At 38.0% G+C, this 22930-nt stretch overlaps 1 protein-coding gene and 2 long non-coding RNA genes across 7 annotated transcripts in view; 1 reads left to right on the forward strand and 2 right to left on the reverse strand.

Moving 5' to 3' along the window:
* Nucleotides 1-22930, reverse strand: part of LOC145938383 (uncharacterized) — a 238741-nt gene that overhangs the window by 87329 nt on the left and 128482 nt on the right. The gene's annotated exons all lie outside the window — the stretch shown is intronic.
* The window catches only part of LOC145938372 (uncharacterized), a 204296-nt gene that overhangs the window by 55682 nt on the left and 125684 nt on the right, over nt 1-22930 (forward strand). The gene's annotated exons all lie outside the window — the stretch shown is intronic.
* Nucleotides 5643-6583, reverse strand: LOC145938382 (uncharacterized). Its single transcript, XR_014425707.1, has 2 exons — nt 6289-6583; nt 5643-5835 (listed from the first exon to the last, which is right to left on the reverse strand). It is a non-coding gene; the product is annotated as an uncharacterized LOC145938382 (long non-coding RNA).

Below are 22930 nucleotides of genomic sequence, written 5' to 3' on the forward strand. Positions count from 1 at the left end.
TTTCGAAATCTCGTTCTATCTATAGGAATAATTCTAAAGCGTGATTAATTCTTCGATACATACACACCGGTTTATACGCGAGCGTATATTAATCCGAAATTTATATCGCAATTAAATATTATGAAAGAAAAATCACGTTTTCATCGGTTATTTCAACAAATCTAAATCTCTCATGTACATATGAAAAACCTGATCCATATAAAAATTAAAAAAAGAAATACTTAAAGTGTTCTATAAAACGCGTGATGTCCTACAGAGTCGAGTAGAAATCACCGGAAATTTCGATTTTTTTTTCTCAATAAATCACGTCGCGACGGGGTTATGACTTTCCCATAATTCATTTTCACAGTTATCGGTCTTGCGTCCCCGGAGACGTATCTAGCATTAGCAGCTACCGTCCACCGGTGAGTTTCATCATTTTTTCGACTGTGGGTTACGCGGCTTAGCGGGACGGTGTTCTCTCGTCTGGAAACTTTTATACCGTCGTAATTATTTACACGACAGCCGTATAGAGAGAGGATCTCTCTGGCGAGCGACGGGCAGGTAGAGGCAGGAAGTATAAATCACGATGAGGAATGGACGACATATTCAATAACCTCGCAATAAAGTGGGACGAAACTTTATTAGGAGACGCGTATGGCGCGGCGAAAGAGTGCGGGGGTAGAATCATGAATTTCGGCCCTTTCGGTGCGCTGTCGTCCTCTATAAATCGTCAGATTAATATCGCCCGTGTGGGAATCCGGGCAATCGAGAGAGATCGGCTCGGCCGTGAAAATCGCGTGATTTAGGAAATCGGATACGATTCCCAGAATTACGATCGCAATATTCGCACGAAAGAGCGCGCGAATTCAACGAATCAAACGTGAAACTGTCGTTCGAAGAGAAAGAACAATGGCTGATTCACATATATACGTTTATTTTCTATATTTCCGAGATTAAAAAAATCACTGTACAATAATAAGAATTTTGCAACTCGCAATAATATTCTGAAACAATGATGCCAATATCGAGGATATTTTTACGCGACGTATAAATAGACGTTTCAGAAAGCCACCGAGCTGAATTTTTACGATACATCCTCGAGCAATTTGAAAGGAATATCCCTTAAGGATAGAGATCGATATCAGAAATTCGATTTGAAATTACGGTATCCGCGCCAATTTTTCACTCGATTGCAACTCGACTGCGAAGGGTATACGTGCACCGTGTTACTGCGACGCTTCGTCCTTGGACGCGATGTTGTTGCTTGACAAACAAGGTACGTCTCGGTCCTCGATAGTTACACTTCGATCCCCTTCGGAACGGCAATCATCGTCGAGGTCGAGGCTCTCGTGCACTTGGCTCACGCTGCATTATTCCCGAGTGCAATCGTGGGAGAGTTTCCGGGCGGCGAGAGAGCGGCGATTTGTCCGCCTGTCAAGCGGGAGGAAACACGCCGCGCGGTTCTCGAAAAGGGAGGAACACACACACCCGAGAGAAGTTACTTCGGGGGTAATAACCGAGCGCGATGTGCCGGCTGAATTGCCTCGGACCGAACGAGCAAGCAGGCAACCGGAGGCGGATCCGGTGTCACGTCACGTTCCCGTATATCCCGCGTCAGGATGGATGCATCGCGTGCCTCCTGGACCGCTCTATTCCGCGCGAGGAGGGCGAACCAGCGGTTCCCTCTCGATACATCGGTGCGATTTTCGCTTTACGAAATCCCCGAGATCTCTTATCGAACTCGACAACTATAACGGCTATTTTTTGACAAAAATTAACAATTGATGAACTTTGATTAATTTCGAAAAGCTTCTCATTCGCTAAAAGTCGGGATATTTAATTCTTAAACTTGTAAGTTAATCTAAAATCGATATTCAATTTAACTTTTCCGATTTGCTCCATCTTGTTACATAATTTATTTATTTATTTACCTTATACACGGGAAAGGCTTTCCCTTTAATACACAGAAAGAGATTGACAACTAGGAAACAATGTCACGCTACAATTAAAATATTACATATTTAACAAATATAGTCTCATCAGTAGGGATCGCTTAAATGAATCTATGGAGCCATGAAAGAAATCTTAACATAGTTTTATTGAGAATATTTCAAAATTAAAAAGAAAAATACGTTTAATATTGGAAAATCTCATGCATATCTAAAAAGGATGAAAAAATATGTATATATGGTAAAATATAATGTATAAATAAAAAATTATTATTGACGACAGGAAAAATAATCTTCGCACACACAAAAGTGTGTGGCATTGATCGCGCGAAAGCGTTCTAAAAAGTCATGGAAAAAAACAATTTAATGCTTTAAACGACGCGTGCTGTCGGCGGAAAATCGCACGGATTCCGCGACGGCCGCCGAAAATTAGCCTAACCGTCCAACGTCGGTCTTCTTTGATTACAATTCGTTCGCGCGGTCGCATCCTGAATGAGCCATTAGCGCCGAGGCACGTGCGCTTCTCTCGCACAGACAGTATGACGCTTTGCTGTTGCTGCTGCTGCCGCCTGCGATGTCGAGCTTCGACGATCTCCCGAAATAACTCTCATCCCCCGTACACGCGCGGTATGCACTTCTCGGCAGGTGCAGCGCGCTGGTGATGCGCTCACGCAATCGAAATGTTTTCGCGGAAGACACGCCCGGTGTTCGAAGCTGTCGCTCCGTGCTTGCCTCTAATTATGCCGACTATTAAATTTGGTGAGATTCTTAAGAAGTGAACATTCGTGTTATGTTAAAAATTCGACGAAAGAAAATAAAGAAAATTTGAAAATTTAACCAACCTTTCGATATAAGTTACTTTTTTATTTGAAGTAAAGATGTATATATATTTAAAAATATATTTGAGCTGTTAATGTGAAAGTGAAAAAAAAGGCGATAAAAAACGGACATGCCTTTTCTAGATAAAATTGGATTGTCAAATTTAATTATATAGTTATGTGGATGCCTTTGGTGTCGCAAAGTATGAATGTCGCAATTGCATTTGTGAATTAACCCGGAAATTCAAAGTGGGAAGGAGGTTTCAACGAAAGCTCGGATCACTTCGCGATAAATAAGGAGATCCGACAGTCGAGACGACGCGACGCATCGCATCGCGAATCAAGACGCCACGCAGCTGCGTAAAATTCAGTTTGCGTGCCAAGAAGATAAATTTAAGGCGCGTAAATTTCAGCTGCATCAAAATGCAAAATTTTATTTTCTATTTATCGGGTAGTAAAACATAAGAATAATAATAATATGAAATATTAATCTTTACATTTTTTCTTCCGTTATATATTTACTACAGGTCACCAAAAAACTTTTTCTATATTCTGCTTTTCTTATAATTTTTATAAATTTAATATAAAAATGTATTACAATCATTTCTATCATCTCTTTAATTATCGAACTTTGATAATGAATTTTTGAAAATAGCTATTCATATTAGGTATTTTCTTAATATTTCTTTTTCTGAAATGTGTGTCAACAATTCACATTTACATACATACATATGTAATCCATGAATTAAGTTATCTAACAATTAAATATTCTCACAATTACATTATTATCATATTTATATATATTGCAATGACATAAAATTTTGAATAAAAGAGACATGTTCGAGCTCTTTTTAGAACAATGATGTTGCCGCTTAAATTTCTTTAAAATTTTACTAATTCTTAATTTATACTTTAGATCTTCCACGCGCTGAAAATAATTTATTTATATTATTAATAATTGCTTAATAAATCTGAATTTTTTTATTTATATATAAGGTAGAGAGATTTTAATTGAATCAAATTTACATAATTTTTAAAGAATTATACCTCTTCGGAAAAAATAATATTGTATGGTCTAATGTCGTTGGTAGCAGAATCTTTAGTACCGGGTCTCCACCATTTTTTCGAGTTAATTATTTGAGATGAAAAATATCTCATTAAAGGATTGAATCTCGAAAAGTGATTTAAAGTAATCGCAGTTAGAAGATAGCCCATATTGCCGGCAAACTTTTTATCTTTTTGACTTTAATGAATTTTTAATGCAATTGATTTAATTTTAGCAATAACGTTTGATACCTTTAGTGAAACGTTTAGTGAACATTGATGCCGTTAGTGAAATGTTTCACGCTTGTTTCACACACACTTGTTACCCGTAATAATTTCGGGGCAAATATATACATATTGAATCTTCTGTTGTTAATATGTCGAGAAAAAAAATTAGGAGCTGTGTATAGAAAGATAGGACCGAAAATTCTCATTATATTATTTATCATCATTATATTGTGTGTGTGTGTTTTCATATTTTTATTCTACAAATATTGATCCATTTATATTATCCATGAGAAATGATCAAAGTCGACATTAATTTGAAATTGCAAGGAATATTCTTATTCCTATACATATAATTATTCTGTACATATAATTATTTTATGTATATTAAATATTTTATCAAGGATTTGGCTAGAATTCGGTGACATGAATACACTCTATTGTTGATGCGCGATCACTTTGTCATTCGCGCGGCGATTTAATAAATATAGTAATATTTTATTAATTGCCCAGTAAAAGTTCGTCTGTATATTATTTCGTTTATCCATCGGTGATTTGTTAGAACACGCGTTTTGCAAAATATATTTGATCAAAATCGGGCGAGCCATCAGTAAAATCAACGAAATATTTTTAGATATTATACATATTTCGCGAATATTTATCTTTAATTTCAATGTGTATATTTATCTATGTTATAATATGATATAGTTAACAAGAAAGCGCGTTTGTGCGATCATTGTTCTTTCGTCTTTGTGCTTTCGTTCTTTATGCTTTCGTCACAATATAATCAAAAGCGCATCGCGTGCAATTATTATCGGGAGTGCAAAATGTCGCGCTATTGTCATAGTCTGGTATTATAATGATATAGTGCGCGCGCGATTGTAATTAACGTGTCTTCGCAAGAATCATGCAAAGGACGCATGCAAGGGAGGAAGAGATCTGGAAAGGCATCTGTCAACGACGGAATAACCGGTCGGGTAATTTACAAGTGATTGTTGAATGGTAATTTATTCACGAATATTAAATTGCCGTGAGTTCGTCAACGCAACTTTTAGAAAAAAAAAAATATTGAGAAAATAATAGACTATTAAAATATTCGATAATTGAAGAAATGGTATTAGAAATAATTGCGTAACGTACGTATTTTGCGCGCAATAGGTTTATTCTTTTTAATTTAACTAGAATGGAATAAAATGAAACAGATATACATATATATTTCGATGTTTGAGAGAAGAGAGAAAAAAATGAAAAATGCAAAGTGTTTAGCTAAAAAAAAACAACCTAATGTTGAACTTATTTGAATGTTGAAATTTTCTCATATCTTAAATATTTGTCCTATGTTGAATTTATTTTAAAACGAACTTTTATAGAAGGAAGGAAAATGAGAACAGTTTCCCTGTGATATGTATGTAAGGCATATAAATTATACAATATTTAGAAACTAGAAACACGCACTTAAATTTAATTTTCGTTGGTTCGAATATTTCGGTAATTCTTTTTTAAATAATGAGAGCAGCTTGGAAATTGATTTTACATAAACGTATTAATTTTTTGTCGGATAAAGTCATCGTCTAATAGAGACGGTTCTCTCGCGATGACGAAAAATCTCAAAGGGCTTCTTGGAATAAAGCGGAGAATACCACCGAGAATGACCGGTTTCACAATAGTGCCGTAACAAAACACAATGGCCACAATACCGCGGCGCCGAGCACGTATTCTAGTTCGCGGAGGGTCCTCTTACTCGAATTAGGGTGACAATTCCTTTCATCTGGGGTCGAGGACGTACAATGAACCTCACCCTGGTACAATTCGTTGTCCTGATAATATTATAAAATTAATCTCATAGTAAATTTAATAATGTCGCATGATATTATATAAGAGAAATATAAAACCACTGGATTAAAGTTTATTATACATATTGTACAGGATTTAAAATATTAAATGAAAGGCTATTATATATATATATATATATATATATATATATATATATAAGCAAAAATTTTTTAAAGTTACAAAGTTGTATATAAATCGTATAAATTTACTAACTTTACGCACCTGCTTGAAGAGAGGAGATATGTCACGCACATTTTGTTAATTTGTCTTTTCATAATTATGCTAATTGAACTTTAATTAAGTTTCATAAAATTTAAACTCTCATGACAATTATTATATGAGTCTTTAAGTAACAATTTTTTTTTAATAATGTGTAATGATTACTGATAAATTACGATTCTGTATTTTAATTACTTTTAATTACTTGAGATACTTACCCAGTATGAATCATTGACTTGTCCGTTATCATCTGGAATCATGACACGCACAATGCATCGTGTATCATACAATGCCGGATATTCATAGCGTTTGCTGGCGTAAACAAAGGAAGAAACGTTTGACATTAATACGATGTGCTGGCAAGGGACTAGTCTAAAGGCAAACCAGAGAATCTGGTGAACGCGCTGTCAAATTCAATCAATCAGCGCAAATAAATGCAATAAACGTTATACACTGGTGTTCTAAAATTATAGAACTTCTGCTTTCCTATATGAAGTTTTCTACTCACTATGATCAATCTTTAATAAAATTGAGCTGTAATTAAAATGTATCAAGTTTTCCTCAATAATACTTACTAATTAATATTAATAGGTAATATAAAAGAGAGAAAGATATTTTTGAGAAAAATTCTGATAAATTAATACCGGAACATATTTGATATGTAAAATATATCTCTTCCCCATATATCGCGAATCTGTATTTACGCGCATATATTCTACTGTTGAACTGTACATGCGGCGACTCGCGGTCCAGACGTCGAGTGTCTCTAGAGCGGTTTGTACGCACTGCGGTGACTCAGCCGTGGAATGCTGCACGCGCGCCCTGCCTTGATTGCCTATCAGATCTCTCAGTCTCTGGCATTCTATAAATAATACGACACACGTACGCGTCGCTCACGAAGGAAGGTGTCGACGCGGTCGTAACGAAATCGCCGTTAATTCATGCCGATCGCGGCCCGGAGACGCGTCACGCGATGCCGTTCCGCCTTCGCGGAACTATCGAGAATTATCGAGAGTGAAATGTGCATCCTGTTTGCTTTGCACTACGAGACTTTGAGACATCATCAATTTTGCGATGCTCCAAATATTTGATCTTTTTTTTTCTTTTTTTTTCTTTTAGTAATATAATATATAGGAGACTAAATAATATATATATATATAGAAGAATAAATGTAGAAAATTGGACGAATTAGATCGAGTTGTTAAAAAAAAGCTCTGAAGATTACTAAATTATTTTTTTTTAATTTATCAAATCTGTAATGAATATTTTATATTGAATATGTGTATTTTTTTATTTTTGTGCAAGCTTTTATATTTCAACCTATCGACTTTTTCAATTCACCATTTTTCTGAAATATTATTTAAATATTTTTAATCAACAGAGTCTCTTGATGATTGATTAATTATTTTCATGAAAACTAGACGTATAATTTCAATAATATTTCTATTTTTCTTTAATATTTTTTTTTAATTTATACAATCTGATAAGAACATTACCTTTTTATTCTCTTTTCTCTTTTATAAAAATAATAATGAAAAATATATATCTTGTTTCTTTTCATAAATTCGTATTTGTTGAAATTATACGTTATTCGTTCTTTTAAAGAGATGAATTTCATGCTGAAATAAATAAATTGGTCATCGATGGCTGCGCGTTCTAACAATCGCGTGCTTCACCTGTGCATTTAACGCTCGCTTTTATTGTTCTAGAAATTGTAATGATACCTTATAAGGTACGTCGAGAGAGGGATAATTGTTCTTTATTCATGGTAATCAGAACTCGGATGAGTTTACCGAACGTGTCGAATCGAGTTATCGAGTGCACGAATCAATATATGAAATCGAAGATAACGATCGAATCGAAAGTTGCTTAACTGCCTTAAGAGCAGGGCCTTTAAAGCTTTTCTTTTTTTCGGTGCTATACCGCCATATATAGCACGTGCATAATTCTTTTCAATGATGTTTGCGCGTCTCGCTGCTTTCTCTCGGCTACAAGAGAGTATGATTCTTTCAATTTATAATTACCTTAAATTTCTCTGACAAACGTATATATCGTATTTGGTATATAAGCTTTGTCTCTCTTTTTAATATTTAACTTTAAATACTTAAATAAATCTTTAATTACTCCCTGAATTGAAATTCTCTCAAATTTAAGTTTGAGTTATTATTCGAATTTCGAATAGCAATCTCTCTTTTAAAAAAATCCAATCCAATGCATAAGTAAGTGCACAACTATAAATTCGCGCCGCTTATTCATTTGATCTCGTAAAGGCACAGTCGTAAAATGCTCTCGCACAAAAGCCCGAAAGGTCATACGATTCAGACGACGATGTCTCGCATTTGTTCATTTTTAGTACCGCGCGTTGATCGAACACGCGAATTCGGATGCGCGATCCGATTCCGCGACTATTTGATTACTTCTGTCTCCTATCGTCTTTACACAGTTTGCTGAACGCGCGTGATATTTTATGATCAATTTGGATCTCGCAGTAGTTGAAACGTTTCCGGTATTGAACTCGTAGAATACAGATAGAACGGCAATCGCTTCCGCTATCAGAAATATAACATATGTTTTGGTTTTAAAAATTATTTGTGCGATTACGGGCAATTTTCTTTGACAGTTTGAGATGTTAAATATATGGTTCTACATTTGAATCGACGAATATCTTCGGAAAATTTACAATCGTAAAATTTTCGAGCAAATATCGCAACTCTTAATATTTTTTTTACATATTTCAGATATCTTTATTTAAATACGAATAGAATTTAATTGAAAGAAGCGATTATTTTTCGAAAATTTCTTTGTAAATGATTAACATTATTCTCATCGAGAATAGATGAACTAATCGTGGATGCGAGACGCTTCGTATATCCAAGATGCATCGCTAGATAGGATGATGCACCCGGAGATAGGATGATGGTACATGTGGTCGCATAAACGCGCGCATGCGGTCATCGTTCGGCGACGGTTTAAATGCAATGGGAGGTCGCATCAATAAAAGTGAGTCGTGACGTTGCGCGAGAAGGCGCGACACCCACGCAATGCTTTTCGTGTTTGTCGTGTCGAGAGAAAGAGAGAGAAGGATCGGCTCATTCATGCTCCGAGTGGCTCGTTTGACTGGTGATTTCGCTCGAAATTGTCGATCTAGCGCGATCGACTCGGGCCAAGAATACGGAACAAATGAGCGGACACGATAGTTCGATTCGTTGTTCTCAAACACGTCATATATTCGCTCGAAAAACATTATTACACACATATTTGCATTTCGCTCGGATGGATACTTGTAGACGTAATTGAAGAAATGCAAAATCATTTTTATACAGCGATGATTATATGTATAACGTGATGTTATCTTTTGTGATTTTATTTTTATATCTAATTAATATATTACAAATTATTTAAATTATTTGCATAATTAGTTTTTTGTAACTTATAATTTTTATATTAATTTTAAGTGAATATAATTTGAAACGATCTTTTTGTTTTAGACAGCATTATTTGAAAATTTAAATTAAATTAAAATTATAAATATAGGGAATATAAAATTATAGATTTTTGAATGATATTTAGAATATTCATGTTATATAATATAAATACGATTAATTAATATAAAGAATGCTACATGATAAGAGTACTAGTTGAGCTTTGAATTTTTTTCCTCAATGGCCACTTGAATACACTTGATAAACCTAAGATTTGAGATTCACTTTCGTCTACGTAACTTCCTTTTGCGCACCCGCGCCATACTGAATAATCTTATTCCTACGACCATTTCGGTCAAATGGTGCCGGGGGGCGACAACGTTGTGCTCTTTTTCGGAATAGCGGCCGCACCCTAAAAACCGAGTGCCCTCTTTCTGCATCGAAATAGCGAGGATGATCCGTCGAGATATCTACGCTCGCCATAAAGTTCGGGTTAAACGTGATTCGATTTAAATAAAAATCTGCGGTAAAGAAGCGTTTTAATGCAGCATTCCATTATAGTTTTATCCGTATCTGTTTATCGAAAATCGTAAAAATTTCGAGCTAACTTATAATGAACAAATTGAGAGAGAAAGTACAAATTATCAAGAGATTCTCAAAGATCTTTTTGCTCATTAATCGTAAATACTAAATTTACGTTTCCATAAAAATTATTATTTCGAGAAAGAAATCAAATTAAAAATTATATTATTTTCATTCAAAATTAATTTATTCGAGAAAATGTTGAAAAATGAAGTCTCTCGAGTCTTAAAATTTCATCAAACTTACTTAGCATAAAGGAACACAGTTTAAGCGATATGATACTCGCCATTTATTCGCAATCTCCCGTAAACGCGCGATCATGGCAGCCTATCTGTCATCGTTCTCTCTTTCTGTCGTCACGATCGAGCGATATATTGAACGGCAGGGTCTTGTCCTTTGCATCGAAATGGACGCGGATAAGCCGATACGCGCGGAGGAGTAAAGAGTAAATTATCCATTGACGACGAAGGTAACAGGGGGGAAGAGAGATAGTCTTCCTCCTCCGGTCAATTATTCCGAATGAGGCCCTAAGGCACTCCCGAAACGAGTTTCGGTCTCCTTTCTCCGTGCTCAAGTAGAAAGGAGTGCCGATCGAGGGCTCTTCTTTTCCGTTCTCTTGCTTGATCGGAGTCGGTTAAAGCCAAACGATCATCGTCGTTACCTGTCACTAACTTGTCACTAACATTGAGCTCAACGATATCGGAATTTTCTTTATAACTGTAGATTTCAATTATCTATTCTTTCGTGTCTTCTTTGTAAAATCTCGTGATCTGTCTCAAATTTTATTTTAAATAAATTTTATCTCTAAACTATAATAAGATTCTTTAATAATATTGTTAAACTTCGACTGAACGATAATTACAGCCAATAAGAACAAGCGCGATAGTAATTAAATGTTTTTCCGCATATGATAAGTGTAAATCTTCAGATTTATCTGCAAGAGAGTTCTATCATGTTTGAATATAAAGATTTATGAATAATGTTTATTATTTTTTATACTTTTAATTGTGTTGGAGAGATAATAAGATTTCTATATTAGTAATAAATTTATAATTACGAGAAATAAAAAAAGCTACTTAATTCTGAACTATTTATAATCTGAAAATGATTAATGCTACGACATTTTCGTATCGAACGAGAATCGACCTTAAATTCTATCATTAAAACTTTGAGTGTGATGGACTGCCCTGATATCTGCTTTGTTCGTGCGAACGCTTTGTTGCATGCGTGAAATTGTATATATTCGACGGTTCGATTGTTCTTTTATTTACTCCACGTCGATCCGGTATCTACGGCTCATAAAACGACACGTCGAGTGCGAAAGCTCGGACGATTGCTTGACGCGTGATGGAGAGCTATATTATTGTTTAATGAGGCGTGCGCGTTTGAGATCGCTATTGAATTCGGGTCTTGATTCGATCTGATAAAACTGATTTACGGCGCTCCCGTAATAATAATTGCATTTCCAAACGTATCGCTATGTGTGCGAAAAATAGATCACGTGTGTATGTATGGTAAAAAATTAGCACACTATATATTATATGTGATAACGCGTACGACATTATTATGTCGAGATTGAAATTGATATATTTTATCGAGAGCCATTAGTTACGATAATTTTATCAACAAATGTAAATCTCGAAACGAGACTTTGCATTGACAAGTATTTCTTGCGCGAGTAAAATTGTCAAAATTCCGTCTTCCGAACAAATCAAACGATCTTATATTTTCACGGTGAATTATATGATTAATAATGTCATTGATTGATCATCGCATTCGATGATCGGAAGACATGTTTGTTGAAGATTTCAAATTTATTTGCTTTTATTATACAATAATAGAGCTACATTTTTCTTAAAAATGTTTTCGATCAAATTTTTCAAGCATGTAAATTAAATTCCTTTAATCTCAGAACTAGCAAATAATTTAATAATCCATATATTCGTCTATCGCGATTACGAATGAATGACATATGAATAAAGGTGAAAAAATATTCGACTAAAGAGATGATTTGCTCGCGAGCTATTTGGTTCTACATGATGTAGCACCGTGCATATAAACTATAAACCGCATCGCAGTTATTAGTTTCTTGCCGGGTCGCCACAAATTCTGCATATTACGCGGTGCGGTCGGCGTTTTTTGCGCGAGTCGGGGTGCCGTTTCGCGGGCGCGATTAACGCTTTTTCGCGGGTCGAAGTTACAGCGAACAGTCGCGACTGCAATTTCGCGGTGGCGCGTAAATCGAGCCGTTTTCCCGGGGTTTCTCGAAGAGACGTACGATCGAACCGCGCGGCGAGGAATCCGCGGGCGTTTTAACGAGCCCGACCGCGAACGCGATATAAATCCTCGTCCCGCTTTCCTCCTCTTAATGCCAGCCGGTTATGTCGTCGACTTGCGGGCAGATGCACATCGTCTGTGCACGTAAACGCGTGCGTGCATTCGTACATAAGTTTCGCGTGGAGACCGTGGCTAATTAGATATATTAGGAGAAAGCGGATTATAAATAGAAAAGTCTCTCCTTAATGTATAATTGAAATAATTTGTATACTTTCTCTTTAGATTTGCTTCTTTGGATTATGATTTTTTTTTTAAATCGTTTTTTAATAATAGAGTACCGCCGTCTTATAAGAGACCACAGACTTTAGTCTGCGAGCGATACAGATCTTACTTTGCACTTCGGCTTCGAAATAATAACGAGTTATCATTTTATATATTGTTCATCGCGATTATATCCCGCGGAATAACGTTGAGAGGATATCGCGATCCAATCGCGACCCGATGGCACCGCGACGACGCATTTTTTAAATATTGCATCTGAAATTTGATGGGCCGCGTTTATAGCGCTACGCTTTTACACGCTTTACAGTGTGTTTACGATACCCTCGCGCGCGGAGAATCGGCCGAGATAAAAATAATCTACTCAAGAACCGTCGTAAAAACACACCGGCGTGCTCAATCTCGTCCGATCAAAGTGTCGATATTGTACTCTAGTATCCTGTCGATCTCGCCGTCATAATGCGGCGCCAGTCCTCCAGGAACGGGCACCATTAATCCCCGAGAGACGATATAGTAGTATTAGTATTTCACGAGCTAAGTACGCGGTTGCGCAAGGCATTGACATAACTGCTGATAACAACGCTGACTCAGATTGACGTCTGAAAGCGTCCGGCGACAGAGAGCGCGGCCGACCTTAATTAAAATGAAATGTGCTTTTATCGAACCAGTTTCGCTACATGTCTCGTAATCTGTTGTCGCGTTTAATTTACGATCAATTCGTCTGGAAAAATTTTCGTCGTGCCGAAGTGGCAAGTCGTGTATAAAGTATCGCGCTTCTATAACCGGAAAAAAAATGCTCCTATATACCGGTTGAATATCGCATCTCGAACGATTTCCATGTACAATATCGAGAGGCAATTTGTTTATTCTCCCACGTTTTTATACGAAAGATATGATATACGGATAATATGTTACACCGCGCAATTTTTATTACCGACATTTCGCATAAATATCCGATACTGTCACGACGAAATTCTTACGCATGTTCGGTATTTTTAAATTTAATATACAGATCTTTTTGGCTAACTTCTATATGTATTCGCATAACTTTTAAAAATGTCGATTTGCTCATATTTTTATTTCACGTCATTATACATTTTTAATTTTTTTTTTTCTATCATTGAGAGAAATTCTATTTGTTGGATATAGACAATATAATTGCATAATTTTAACAGAATGACAAGTGAACTTTTGTATTCAATGTAATAATCCTTTTTCTCCACAATGTGGAGAGAGAGGCTGAAAGGAGTTTAAAAGGGAATGAAGCGAACGATCAAACGAATCTAAAACCGTAATTAAGCTCTTAATTGATCGTTAATGAAAACGTTCTTTCCACACGGTCGACGGATTTTCGACCGCGATCGACCGTGTCTGATGTTTTCCTCGTCGAGAGCAACGAATTAAATCAACCGTATTACAATTCTACGGAACGATTTTTCTTTCCGAAGACCCGGCTCTCGCAGCTGTACAGCCTGTCGAGATATCGAATTTGCGCACGCGGCCGACATATGTCGCGTATGGACCATACGAGACACGCGATGCCGCGGCGGCCCTTTGATCAGGACCTGTCAGGGGGGGACCATTCGCGCGTCCAAGGAATGTCATGGCACGAGAAATCGATCTCTGGACCATCATACCTATGCATGTCCCACGTGTAATCTTAGGCCTTTGATGCCTTTTTATTTTACTCAATTAATTTTAATATTGATCTAATTACAAGGAAATTAAAATTGCTTTAATTTTCAAAATCGAAACTCGAGCGTTTCTATCTCATTTTTTTGCATATCGAATGTATCAGCGGTTTTTCTCATTATTTAATATATCTGACGTTGGTTTTTTTTTCTCTGCTGGAAAGTAATTTTAACGGCCGTTTATCTAAAAGCAATAAGAAATGCGGAGTCGGAAATGAATTTGTGCTTGGCGGGGGAAAAACTTGAGAAACACTGCGGTATTGCACGTTTGCGCGTATATTCGTAAAGCGCTTTATATAAAGTTACGACGGGGCGGCGAATAAACTCGCGGATGCACCGATCGCAGGATAATAAAGTAAGAAGCTTCCTGTGTGCAGAGGCAAAAGCGTTAGAGTAGCAACGCGGATAACCACTAAGTCCTAAACGAACGGTTTTAGTGGGTAGCGCGTGACTGGTGTATAAATCGCCGTGTGTGTTTACATTCGCGATTATTGCTTTACATGACACGAGCCGCGCATTTTGTGCAGCGTGATTTAAAAACAAAGCTATCGCTTTGCGCTCGATTTTATACATCGTGATTATCGGGAAGATCCGTTTACATTTAAATATCATGCGTATAAACCTTTGACAAGTTTACGTATTTGAAAATCGCGGCGTTCAATTCAAGCACAATTTTCGCAAACATTTTCAGTCGTCCGAATAATTTACAGGTTCGATTTTACGTATTCATTGAATCTGAAATCTAATCTGGAGAATATAACGCGCTTTCGAGCTCACGAAGGCTGAGAATTTTGTTGATTCCAGTATTTCTCTTCCCCCCCCGTGGGAAAGGGCTCAGCCTTCCCCTATCGCGGTTTTGTTCACGCATACTCTTGCTTTCCACCCCTAAAGAGGGGAACGTCGTGTTTGGAAACCACTACCGCGTAACGGAGAGCAAACATATGCAAAACCAACATCCCGGCTTTTTATTTGCATAGTACACTAGTCACGGGATAAATACATTTACATATTACGGTAACAGAGATATCAAATCCTTGCTCGTTAAATGTGGAATTAAAAATCGCATTTTAATCTTCTGGAAAGATTAAAATTGCGCTCTCTCCCTCTCTCTCTCTCTCTCTCTCTCTCTCTCTATGCTTTCAGAGAGCATTAAAAGTTTTTTCCTCTAATATTGTAAAGCGAGATGAAACTCGCGAAATAATAACTAGGCCAAAGTAATCTCCCCCAAACAGGAGAGAGAAAATGTTGTTAACGTTCCTTTACATGTACGAGCTCTTGTGCTCGTTATTAAAGCTGAACAATGATTGGCGACTATTTGGGGGTGACCGCGGTTATTATTATCCGCGAGTTGCGAGTTTACGTTCAGTGTAACGTTATATTAATCCCGCGAATGAACATTCGTCGAGCTAATAGCTCGTTTCGTAGCGCGCGCGTAGAATTGCCCTCGCGAGCGATTTCGGGCGAGTAGCAACAAGGAGAGATGCAGGATTAACGGAGCTCGCTATCGTCCACCTCGCCCTCATCCCCTCGCCCTGCTCTCATGAATCGTAATTACTAATTAGACACGGACTGGCGAGTTTGCGGCGACGGTGGCGCAAGCGGCAAATCCATCGGGACGTTGCTCGTCGAATGAAGTTACGCGAAAGCATCTCCGCGGAAATTTCATCCTGTGTTTAGAATCAAGAGAGAGAGAATACATCCTTCCATTTCCATTTGTCACCTGTATCTCGCGTTTCTCGGAATCTTCCTCGGAAATGACGACGGACCCGACATTCGTCCCGTGTTAATGCAAACCGCGAGAGTGCTAACTCTGCGTGCAATCCTGTAATTGTGGCATAAATTGAGAGTAGTTGTATGCTTCGGATAACATCCAGACGTAAAATGACATAAAATATTCATCGCGCGCGTTGTAACAGAAAGATCGTAATATTTCACAGAAAATAAAAATGATAATGAATTTAAAAAATTGAATGTTTTTAAAACTTTGATTGTGAGGTTTTTTAAAATAAATTTCCGGATTCTGTTAGTAGTAGAAATATTTTAAAGAAGGCCATAATTTTTCGCACATTTTTAATATTTTAAATTACATCTCATGATAATTAAATTATATGCGAAAGTATCCACCGCGTTAATATATGAGCAAAAATATAAAAATTAAAAGCTCCATTATATACCTAATATATTATTCCAAGGAATAATCGTATTATATTCGTTGTATTATTATATTACAACCCCATTAATTTATGTTACACGTGTATATAAGAAAATTGTTTAATACACCCCGGAGAAATTTCGGGAAGATACGCGTAATCGAGGTTTATAATGTCCCGCGAGAGAGGATGATCGTTATCGGGGGCGTTAATGGCACGCGAGAAGTTTCGTCCAAGTATAATCTCGCGATAGATAAAGCTATAGCTTCGCTAATATACAGCTCGAAATCCGCGCGATTAAAGTTAGAATTCAACGTTGAGTCAATAAACGCGACAAGGGGCTTAATCGCATAATGCGCTCGGCTAAACATATAAACATTGCACGGCAGCTTTCACGGTTTACAATTAACAGTCGTAATGAATCTGTAAACAATTGTGTGTCCGATATACGAAATTAATATCGCGCCGCAAACACATTATATAACGCGGGATATAACGTCGCGCTTACACATATTCGCTACATTGTTATCGCAATTATCTCTATTCCACGTTCTTCTACAAAGAGCTCGAGAGCTAGTAACAGTATCTGCGGAACTGCGTCAATCTGACGTATATATTATTGCCCTCCCTTACAACCAACGCCGGGGATTATCCTCACGCAGCGAGAGAGGAAACCGAGGCCGGGGCTCGAGGGGCCGTCACGAGAGCGCCGTTTCGCTTAATTTCGCGAGTCCGCGGATAATCTTGATAACAATACTCGCGCGATTTCGAGGGACGTAAGATAGAGCGTAAGAGAAACGACGGTGGTCGTCATCGTCCTCGTCGTCATCATCATCGCTTATCCGCGAGGCGGCAGTTAGCAGGGGGGAAGAAAGAAAGAGAGAGACGGAGAAGGAGAACAGGTTGGCCGTCTCTGTAATTTGTAACGTCGGCCATTCGAGCATGTAACTCTGTAATGACGAGTAACGACCGCGCCGCGAGTGCGCGCTCGTCGATTGCGTGGCCGCAGCTGCACGAAGCGCGTCAGGCTAGGTCCGCGTATATACCTTTGGTACCTCAGGGCGATTCAGGTATGCGGCATATATACCCGTCCGGGAGAGAGGGAGGCGAGCCCTTGGTCCTGACTATCCTCTCGGATTATTCTCGGGAAAGGAATCTGACGTCGCGGCCTCTCTGAAACCGTAGCTAGACGGATGGGTCTCGATGGGGAAATTCTTATTCTCGTGCGCTATTAAATTCCCCTGCGAGTAATCGGGATGTATAATTGTATTATTAAATTATTATATTGTAGATATATATAATACATATAGAAATAACGACGACGGTTCCATCTTCTTTAATTCAATCGATAGTTATGAGGCAGCGCTTTCGCGGTTGCAATATTTGGCAAGCGCAACGTCGAATAAATTAAATTTAAAGCGAAAGAGCGCGAATCGAGCCATTAGCGAGAAAGTAAAATCGGGAATGTTTGATGTTCGGTTAACGTTAATGTAACCGAATCCGTGCGCATCGCAGAGTGTTCGAATTCGCGTTACATAAGCTTACATTATCGCGTTGCATTATTTCCATCTGCGCGATTGTGCCTGCGTTTTCCCCGTATAATAATATCTCATAACAGACGGGTATTATATATAGCACGGTTGGCGCACTATTGTATTGCGATCGTAACACTTAATAGAGATAATGAGATGCGCTTGGATTGCGTAATCCAATCGTGTTTAGGCTCAGCTGCAGTTATGTTAACCAATCTCGACTTAAGCGATGTGCCCCTTTCCCTCTCTCTATCTCTTTCTCCTTCTCTCTAGAGAGAAGATCATATATAATCAGATTTATAATATACAGAGAGAAAATTCAATTAATCAACCTGCAGCCTGCTCTGCTCCCTAATGTACCATAATCAGTTAGCATTAACGGCGCTAAACTGAATTCTCCCCTCGTCATCGCTAAAATTATGATTCAGAGAGTATTTTTAATCTGCTGTTAATTATTATCATGCCATTAAAATTAATGTAGAATATATATTTTCTTTCTTCCTTCTGTTTTTCTATGTATAAAATATATAACGATATATTATTATATTTATATAAAATTGCAAGAAAGCATATAAATTATAAATTGAAAAATATATCTATATATATACATATATACGCTGTGTAAAGATATGCGAAAATATGTATCTCGACCAATACAAATTTTGACGGGATTGAGAGAGAAACGACTTAGGACATCATATTCCCTATCTCTCCGCTGTCCCGGAATATCTAGTCTATTTTCAACCCGAACATCATTGACCGCAGTACCAATGGTCTCCATAACCATCGGACACACTCGGCGACCGGCGACTCATACTAAAACTAGTTCGCTTGGTCAGCCAAAGTGTCACCGCTGAAGAGTCTGAAGACCACACGGTACGCCCGACAAACATGATCACCAAGGGCACTCGTGGGCACCTTTTCAGCCGCGTTTAAAAGGCTTATCGAGTCGCGTACAAACGCGACCAGTTTTTCGAGGCACGTATGCGCGTTTTTTTTCTTTTTTTTTTCCTTTTTTCAGTCCGGATACTCTCCTTCGATCGTCGTCGCGGTGCGTCTCCGATAAATATTCAAACGGAGCAGTTGGCCCGGTGCGTGCGTGGGAGATCACCCACGCGATCTCTCACGCATTTGTAATGCCTAGTATCTGGACATACGTACCTATGTATAGGTACGCGACTTTCGTATCTATACGTGCGCGAGCATAAGCGGGATAGCGAGCGAGCGTGGAAAATTGTACTCGATAAATTCGCCCCCGGCCTGGGCGATCGCGTTGTTTGCAACGGATGTTTTTTTCGCGAACGACGCGGCGCGAGAAGATTCGGAACACGTTATACGTGATGTTCCTCGCGCTCGGGAAATTCGACGGCGCGCGTAAAAATCCGAATCGCGACCACCCACGTGCGATAAATCCGTGGTGCACTGTTCCGCCAATTTTCCTTTTTTCTCTCCGAACGCGTATCCCGCGAATTGGGACTCGGGGCATCATATAAATCCTCTATCGGAGGAATTTATTGCTATCCGGAGAATAGAGTGGCGCGGTCTTAAGGCGCTTCTTCCTGGACCCTTGAGTTTTTCGTTGGAACGATTTCTTTAAAAGAGGATATTAGAGGTTCCTCTTGATATAAATATTAAAAGTATTAAATCGACGATTATGTAGCCGATTATGAAAATTTTGATATAAATTGTCACGAAAAAAAAAAATACTTTGATAATGAATGTTACTTAACATTGCGTGAAAATGAAATCAACAAAGTTCTGTTTTACACGCTTGGAATTATTTCGTTAAAAAAAATTGAAAAACTTTTAATCGTACTTTCTGTAAATATAAATAAATCGCAATTACATTTTCTCATAAAAGAAGAAAATTAATCCTCTTCTTCGGTATCGAGAGAAATCGACAAAAAAAACTATTGTGAAAAGATACAATATAAAAAGACTTACAGCAATGTGATATTTTCGCTTTTTAGTTATTTTACGCTCAGCAAGCGCGAGAGAATGAAAACGAAGCAACGAAAGTTCGAAACGTAATGAATGCCGATCGGTGCGCGAATTTAATCTCATTTCGCACGTCACGGTGCTTCGAGGAGAGATGCGGCTGCTCGAAAAGTTATAATTATCTTCGGCGACTGGCGAAAAAAAATTCAGCCACGATGCAATCCGCGAGAGAACCATCGGGAGAAGTGAGAGAGAAGGGGGGCTGTCGCGTGTACCCCAGTCAACATATGCGATAATATCTCCTCATCCATTATGCACAGCTTTCCGGATAGCGTACACGCATTCCCGGCAAGTGATGAGGCTGCCAGTTTAGCGTTATCAAACGACCGCGACAATGGTGTTGGAATATTGTCTCGTCGCACACGGAAGCTGTCCGTAGTTACAAATCTGATGATTTTCATTACCGACGCGAGACGAGAAACTCGCCGCGCATAAATCTTAGCGCCATAATCGGCCGCGAAACTATGAATAGCCGCGACGCGGAGAGCCTACGCGTTTCTCCTCTCATAAACAGCATGCGTTTATGCAATTATTTATCCCATTATGGAACGCACAGAGGAAATATTTGTTTTACTTCGACCCTGAAATTTGACAGAATAATGGCAGCGATAAATGTCTTAGCGTAGGACTTGTTAATGGAAATAAAGTCATAAAATGGCTCTCTCTTTATAGGATTGATTGAAATATCTTTGCGAAACATTATTATAAAATGCAAAACGTAAAGTTAGAAATAGTTTAATATAGAAAATGAAACAAAAATAAAATAAATTTATAATTTGCGTTACATAAATGTTTGAGAATTATATTGTTCGTCGAATGGGGTTTATTTTCTATGCGACGCACATGTATTTCATCACGAGCGAGAGCAATAGTGGCACGCGTGGCAATTACGGTCCACCTGTCATGCGTTGCACTTTTGCGCTTAATTGCACGGTCGCACTTAATTACTGGCTCAAGGAGACGATTAATCCGATCGCTAACGTTGTTCCTGCCATCCGAAGTAACGTCATGGAATTCACTGCTCGCCGGTTTAATCCGGTACACGCGGTTTCGTTAGATCTTAGAAAACAAAGAGAGAGAAAGAGAGACAGAGGGAGAGAGTTCTCGAAGAGAAGGTGAATTTATAACTGGCCTGGATAAGAGGAGCCGTCGTGAGAGGCGGACTCTGTCAACGGCGCAATGACTCACGACTTGAGCCGAGTCGACTCGCAATCCTATCGGCTTCGCTTAGAGTTATAGCTGGTTATACCGAGCACACTCGCATATGATTCAGCCGGTAATTACGTTTCGCCATGCGCGTCCCTTGCTCCGAAATAGATTTTCCGGAACGCGGAGGAACGCGCTGCGCTCCCGTGCATCTGCTGATGATGCATCATCTCGAGCGCACGGTGTCTTCGGAAAATCTCGTGCACGTCGAATGAGAAAGACGAAGGAGAGAAGAAGTATCGATATTTTATTAAATTCATACAGTTATAAAAAAACACACATTTCTAAAATTAATTCAGACGCTAACGCTCGTGGCTTTAATTCATTTGCATAATACAATGCGCTGCATCTCGCGTTACGTCAACCTCTCTCGCCATTGTCATTACTAACATATAAATTAACATCGCGAGAACCGCCGATGATCGTCGATAATATAATCATTCAGTGATGTACGATATTCTTCGAACCGGCCGCTGGTGCCGCTCTAACGGATGTCTACGACTCCGAGACCCGTTTGACCTCTCATAGTTCATTCACGGCGAAGCCGGTTGCGCAATTTCCGTATGGCGCGGAAGACGACGATGCGAACCAAATCCATTCACGCCGTCCAACATATTGTGTAAACTCGGCATTTAAATATAGTAGCGATACATTGATAAGCGTTGAGTAATGTGTGAAATATAATATATATTAATTATAGTAATTTACTTAATAAAATTAAATATAATAATATACCATAATAATGAAGCTAACAAAAATATTTATATTATCGTTATAACGAAAATTTGAAGAATTATTGAATCAATAATATTTTATTGATTAATCGTGCAGATATGAAACAGACTAATTATTTTTATTATTCATTTTTGTATGTCTTTCAAGTAATTATAATTGTAAAAGTGTTACAACGCAATGGAGAAATTTCGATTGAGAATCACATTTTTCGATCTCGAGCTGGTGTTTGAAATTAGCGTGACATGGGTTTCAAAAGAGTATATCCGCACACGATGCAGTTTCAATATACATACATTTTATTCAAACATTCCGCCCTCGAGTATCTTGATTAGCCACGTCATCCATCAGAGCGCGTTCTAAAACTGTCGATTCATCCGACCTGATCGGAGTCGTGCTTATCAAGGTAAAGTTGAAAGTCACGAGAGAGAAAGAAAGACGGGGTGAATTACAGCAGGATGATTCGCTCGCCCTTTATTTCGTGCCATCCCATACGCATCGGGCGAAAAGCGTTATTTCGTGAGCGGTACATCCGGCCGGAAGTAGTTTCATTCGGAGATCAGATAAAGTGTTTTTCCAAACGTACCGCTTCTTCCCTTCGCGATATTACGTGACTCGTCATTGCTGCCCTCTTTTTTTCACTTCTTCCCTTCCGAGGCTCGTTAAGATCGGAGACTGATGTGTCTTCGTTTTTTCGAATCCTGTCTGCCGACTTGATTATCCAGAATGTAGGCAAGGAACGTAGGAACTTGAATGCAACAAGTTAAGATAAGTGAGCTATTAAAATAAACGTTGCATATACGTGCATTACAAATATAAAAATATTATTTTTTGTTATTACGTAGGAAGTGTTAATAATCGTTATATTTAAATTTTATTATATTATTACATAAGAAATATATTTTAATTATTTAAAATTTCTATATTAAAAAAATTAAATTATTGTAGAAAAAAATCTTTTAGTCTAATACTCTTTAATATTTAAAAGCTT

This window comes from Prenolepis imparis, unplaced genomic scaffold (assembly GCF_030444845.1).
Source record: "Prenolepis imparis isolate NDT839.2.m4 unplaced genomic scaffold, iyPreImpa1.0 SCAF_7, whole genome shotgun sequence".
In the NCBI taxonomy this organism is placed as follows: Eukaryota; Metazoa; Arthropoda; class Insecta; order Hymenoptera; family Formicidae; genus Prenolepis; species Prenolepis imparis.